The sequence below is a fragment of the Heptranchias perlo genome, chromosome 17 (genome assembly GCF_035084215.1).
Source record: "Heptranchias perlo isolate sHepPer1 chromosome 17, sHepPer1.hap1, whole genome shotgun sequence".
NCBI classification, from domain to species: Eukaryota; Metazoa; Chordata; class Chondrichthyes; order Hexanchiformes; family Hexanchidae; genus Heptranchias; species Heptranchias perlo.
In genome coordinates, this window is record NC_090341.1 from 35489117 (window position 1) to 35495023 (window position 5907).

At 45.0% G+C, this 5907-nt stretch overlaps 1 non-coding gene across 1 annotated transcript; it reads left to right on the forward strand.

Annotated features, from left to right (window-relative positions):
• LOC137334429 (U4 spliceosomal RNA) lies at positions 1–141 on the forward strand. Its single transcript, XR_010966147.1, has one exon. It is a non-coding gene; the product is annotated as a U4 spliceosomal RNA (small nuclear RNA).
• The last annotated feature ends 5766 nt before the right edge of the window (positions 142–5907 follow it).

Here is a 5907-nt window from a genome sequence, read left to right on the forward strand (position 1 = left end):
AGCTTTGCGCAGTGGCAGTATCGTAGCCGATGAGGTTTACCCGAGGCGCGATTATTGCTTATTGAAAACTTTTCCCAATACCCCGCTATGACGACTTGAAATATAGTCGGCAATGGCAATTTTTGACAGTCTCTGCGGAGACTGATTTTACAAAGAGAACAGATTTGAATTGTGAGTATGAACGAAGGTTTTTCCTAATCTCTCCGCAGATATGTCACGAATGCGTTTAATCTATTTATGCAATTTTAAACCGATCGTTCTGAAAATTCACTAAGCGTAGCAACAGCTATCTAATTGTAGCTTATTAATGTTTAACATAAACGGTAATAATAATCTTTCAAAAAGCATGCGCCCTCTGTTGGTAGCTGCAACTTTATAAATTAAGTCCAATCTTGAGCGCGGTTAATTCATAGTTCACACTTTCTCATCATGGCGGAATCATTTTCGATCTTGAGTTAATTTCTCGTTATTTTATTCTTGCCTGTTGCACTAAAGCGAAATATTTATTGCGAAGGATGTTATTGGTGCTAATTATCTTTTTTGAACAAAAAGTGCTGTTTGGGCTAATTACTTTACAGCGCACATTTGGAAAAGACGATTCATAATTTACAGTGTCATTTGTGTTTTTTTGATAAAGCTAAAACAAATTGCTAAGTCAACTCGGTAAGCAAAATGATGAAAAAAGAATTACAATCAACCCCAATTCTCATGCAAATCTTGCAGGTACACTGACACTTTCTCCAAAGTCACAAACAGCTTATGAGGCCTCAATCATGACAGCGAAGCTCAAAGCAGAAGTCCTGTATTAGTTGCAGAAGAGCATCAACAAAAAGGTAGCTCAGGAGCAGCTAGGAGGGAGTAAGGCAGTAGGAACTGGGGAAGAAAAACTATTAAAGCGTGACAGGGGTGAGAAGACAATGAGGTTGGGTTTGCTTGGTATGTGGGGGGTGAGAGCTGGGTATCTGGTTCGGAGGGCCCCAGGCCTGCACCAAAAACTGGGAGAACGAGTCGGCAAGGCCAAACAAAAGCTTGGTGTGTGGGTGGGGCCCTCCCTCGCCATAACCGGCAGGAACCTGGCGATAAGGTGTGAGGTACTCACGGTGTTGCTCTACATGGCCAGGGTCTGGCCCAGTTTCCACAACTCCACTGTCACTGTCACACGAGCTATTTTCCACTTTGTCTGGAGGTCCAAGGTAGAACAAGTCCGCAGGGTCACCATGTATAAACCCTCAGACAAAGGCGGGGGGGGGGGGTGGGGTGGGGAGAAGAGCGTCCCCATTGCTGCCCTGATCCTGATGGCCACCTTTGTGTGTGGCTGCCTCAGAATATGTGGACCGCCCCAGTACGCAAACACGAAGTGTCACTACATGCTGGGTTTCTACCTGTCCAACGCACTTGAGAAGGCTGGGTCTGGCCACACTGGCCGAGCAGACACAGGATGTCCCATCCAGCTGGACCATACCCCACCACCTGTCCCAGGTGGAGAAGTTCCTGAGGAGGAACCCCTTTGACCACAAGGCCAGTGTTCGACATGGAACATTCTGAGTCCTGCAAAGAAAGGAGAGGACGGATCCAATCGGGCAGTTCCCCAACCAGACGGTTGTGCCATTTGGCAGAACATCTCGTCGACAGAATTAACCAACAGGCACCAAGACGTTGCCTAGATGATGGTGAGAGGGGCCCTCCCAGTGTGGTCCTTCCAACACGCACAGAATCTCAGCACCGCCGTGAGCTGCCCCTGTTGCTGTGGTGGGGAGGAGACCGTCTTCCACCTCCTGATGGGCTACTCCTTCGCGCAGAGGATGTGGAAAGAGATGCACTGGTATCTGTTCCGGTTCATCCCAAACAGTTCGGTAACACAAGACGCTGTGCTGTACAGGCTGTTCCCCAGGACACACACCGAGACAGATATCACCTGTGGCTAGAAGACCATCAACTCGGTGAAAGAGACCCTTTGGTCTGCCCGAAACCTGCTGATCGTCCAGTGGAAGGAGCTGTCCCCGACGGAGTGTTGCTGACTGGCACACTCCAAGGTCAAATACGTGCTGCAGGAAGCAGTGAAGGGAGATGTGGCCTATGCAAAGGCTCTATGGAGAAAGGCCACCACACCTGGTATTGTACAGCATGTATTATAGGATAGGTACTTTGTTTAAATTGTAATATTGGAATCATATTTTGTACGATGCATGTTGTATTTTTCTGAATTGTACGGTCTTGGATGTGTGGCATGTTTAAATTTTATGAAATAAAGTATATTTTGAAATTTTAAAAAAGGTATGGGGTGGGGGGGCGGTGTTGAGAAGATATGTACTGTGCTGTAATAAGGGGATCATATTGTGTACAATCTGTACTGTATTGTTTAGAATTGTATTCTTTAAATTTTATGAAATAAAGTATTTTTTTTTAAATTTCAAAATATAATGAGAAGCTCTCTTTTATAAATTACACCCTGTTTTTCCAATCTTCCTCTCACGTACCATCCTATCCTCTCCTCTCCAGTTTCTACGATCATCATCCTACAAACAGCTGGAAGGGGTGCAAGAGTGGCATCACTTTTAAACAACACCCCATCAGAAATAACAATTACACAAAACCTTGAGTACCAAACCTTTCTCTCCCCCAATCCTTTAAATGGTAAGGGAGCCCCACGTTCAATGGTCGATTTAACTTTAAGCAGCACCACTGTACTTGGACTGACACAGCAATCTTGAGAGGATTATTAATCATTTTCATTTTTTTTAAAGCATCTACTTATTGTTACATTTAGCTTATTTTAAGCATTTTCTTTTTTGTTAGTAGAAGCCTATTTAACACTTTTTATTCACTCTGTGGCACTTAATGATTTTTGTTCTCCCTTTCTACCTCCCTCTTGGAAGGGGGAAATGAAACCACTGAGTGCCATTCATACAGTGTACTCTGCAACATGATCCAAAAATAGAAATGGAGTCTTTTTGCAGAGTAGGATGCATAAACAGAAGGTGTAGTAGTTTCCAGCAAGGTTGTCTCCTCTTGGGGTGTGGAGGTGTGGAAAGCAGGGGAAACAGTGAGAAGAAAACGGTGTAGGATTTAAAGTACAGCTACTGTAAGTTGCAGGCAGAAAATGCTGGAAATACTGAGGTCAGGCAGCTTCCATGCAGAGAGAAACAGAGTTAACGTTTCTGATTGATGACCTTTCGTCAGAACTGAAAGTAGTTTAAGGCTAAACAGCTTTTAAGCAAGTAGAGCCGGGGCGGGGGCGGAGAAAAGGAGGTATGTGATAGGGTGTTGGGCAGAAATAACAAAAAGGATGATGGTGCAAGGCAAAGGGGGTGGTAATGGGACAAGTAAAGAAACAAAAAAATGGGTCTAGAGGAGCTGCAAATGACAACATCAGAACCATTACCAGCACCTGCTAGCCAAAAAAAATGGGAGCAGTGGTTATGATCTGAAGTTATTGAAATCAATGTTGACTCTGGAAGGTTATAAAGTACCTAACTGAAAGATGAGGCGCTGTGCCTGAGCTTCCGTTGAGCGTCATTGGAACAGTGTAGGAGGCTGAGGACAGAGATTTCAGAGTGGGAGGAAGAATGAGAGGTGATCTCATTGAAACGTATAAAATTCTTAGAGGGCTTGACAGGGTAGATGCTGAGAGGCTGTTCCCCTGGCTGGAGAGTCCAGAACTAAGAGTCATAATCTCAAGATAAGGGGTCGGCCATGGAGGACCAAGCTGAGGAAAAATTCCTTCACTGAGGGTTGTGAATATTTAGAATTCTCTACCCTAGAGGGCTGTGGATGCTCAGTGATTGAGTATATTCAAGACTGAGATCGATAGATTTTTGGACATTAAGGGAATCGAGGGATTTGGGGATAGGGCAGGAAAGTAGTGCTCAGGTATTAGATCAACCACGATCTTATTGAATGGGGGAGCAGCTCGAAGGGCCGTATGGCCTACTACTGCTCCTATTTCTTATATTCTTATTAAAATGGCAAGCGACTGGAAACTCAGGATCACGCTTGTGCACTGAGCGGAGGTTTTCAGCAAAGCGATCACCTAATCTGCATTTGGTGTCCCTGATGTCGAGACCGCATTGTGAACAGCAAATGCAGCGTACTAAATTGAAAGTACAAGTAAATTGCTGTTTCACCTGAAAGGAGTGTTTGGGCCCTAAATGCTGGAAAGCGAGGTGAAAGGGCAGGCATTGCATCTCCTGCGTTTGCACGAGAAGGGGAGTGGGTGTTGGGGATGATGGAGGAGTGGACCTGGGTGTCACGGAGGGAACGATCCTTTCGGAATACTGAAAGAGGGGAGGGGAAGATGTGTTCGGTGATAGCACCGCACCGGAGGTGGCGGAAATGGCGCAGGGTGATCTGTTTTAGGTGGAGGCTGGTGGGGTGGACGACAAGGACAAGGGGGACCCTAGCGTGGTTCTAGGATGCAAAGGGGTGAGGGTAAAAGTATGGGAAATGGTACGGACACGGTCGAGGGCCCTGTTAACTACAGTGGAGGGGAATCCTCGGTTGAGGAAAAAGGAAGACAGAAGCACTGGTGTGGAAGGTGGCATTGTCGAACAAATGCAACGGACACAGAGAAATTGGGAGAATGGAAGAGTCCTTACACTTTCTCCTTATTTCCTGTAATCAATCAAGGAGGCTGTGGGAGTCGGTGGACTCATAGTAAATATTGGTTGACAGCCTATCCCTAGAAATAGAGATAGAGAAGTCGAGGAAGGGAAGAGTCGGAAATGGACTATGTGAAGGCGAGGGAGGGGTGGAAATTGGAAGCAAAGTTGATGAAATTTTCCAGAGCAAGAAGCAGCGCCAATAGTTATCACTGTACCGGAAAAAGTTGAGGGAGGGGACACGTGTAGGACTGGAACAAAAAACGTTCCGCGTATCTCACAGAAAGGCAGGCATAGCATAGGACCGTTTAAATTGCATGACTCCTGTATAGGACAGCACTGCACCTGCTTGGATACAGGCACACAAAGCTGTCTCCTAAAAATTACCAACACTTAAATGAGAGCACTTAAATATCTGAGCACTTTGTACACTAGGTTTAACAATGCACCATAATTCATACTCCATGTGGAGTTAAACCAAAGCAGAGGCAACAATATCAGTTTTTCTTCAGATTGGGGCCTGACTGGATTTTTACTGTTGATTTGCTGCACACCAATGCCAAATTTGCAGTTAAGTGTACCTTTATACAAGACCATTCCCTGTTACCAAGAATGTTGAAAAGGCTCCCCCCTGTGCTATAGCTGGTCATGCTGATTCTATGGTAACTAAAAGTTTAAGTAAATGGGAATGTATCTGGATGATATTTACTCTTGAATGAGCACTATTTTCGGTAAAGGGTAAACATGATAAATTAGTCTAACGTCCTCCACTGAGGTCTTGGCTGTCCAGGATTGGTTCCCGAAGGGCTTCTTTTCATTGACAGATGAGGGCAGTTATTCCTATTGACCCATTCAGCATATTGTAGCCCAAGGCCTGTAATGACAAGACCCCATGAGCTTGGTTTCTGTTCTCCTTTTCAGATAACAGCAAATTCCTCAAAAGATTCTGCTGGTTTGGCCAAGGTCAATTGCATGAATCCACCCTCTGGTGGTATTGTTTACAGTTCTTACTAAATATCAACAGGTTGCACTTCCAGCAATTTGCAGCACAAAAAAGTTGAGTTGAAGGGTGAGGGGAAAAGTCCAACGAACAGGGCATGCTGCGAGATGCAAATTCTGGGCCAACATGTGAAGACAGGACTGGGCTCAACAGTGATACCCTCCACAGTCAAATAGCCTACCAATACTTATTATTTAGACTGACAATGCAGAATGACCAATTTGGCATGGTACCAGAATTTTGTCCATGCCTATGGAACTGTACTGGAGTGAGAGTCAGTAGTTACAAGAGAAAATTGACACCAAAATA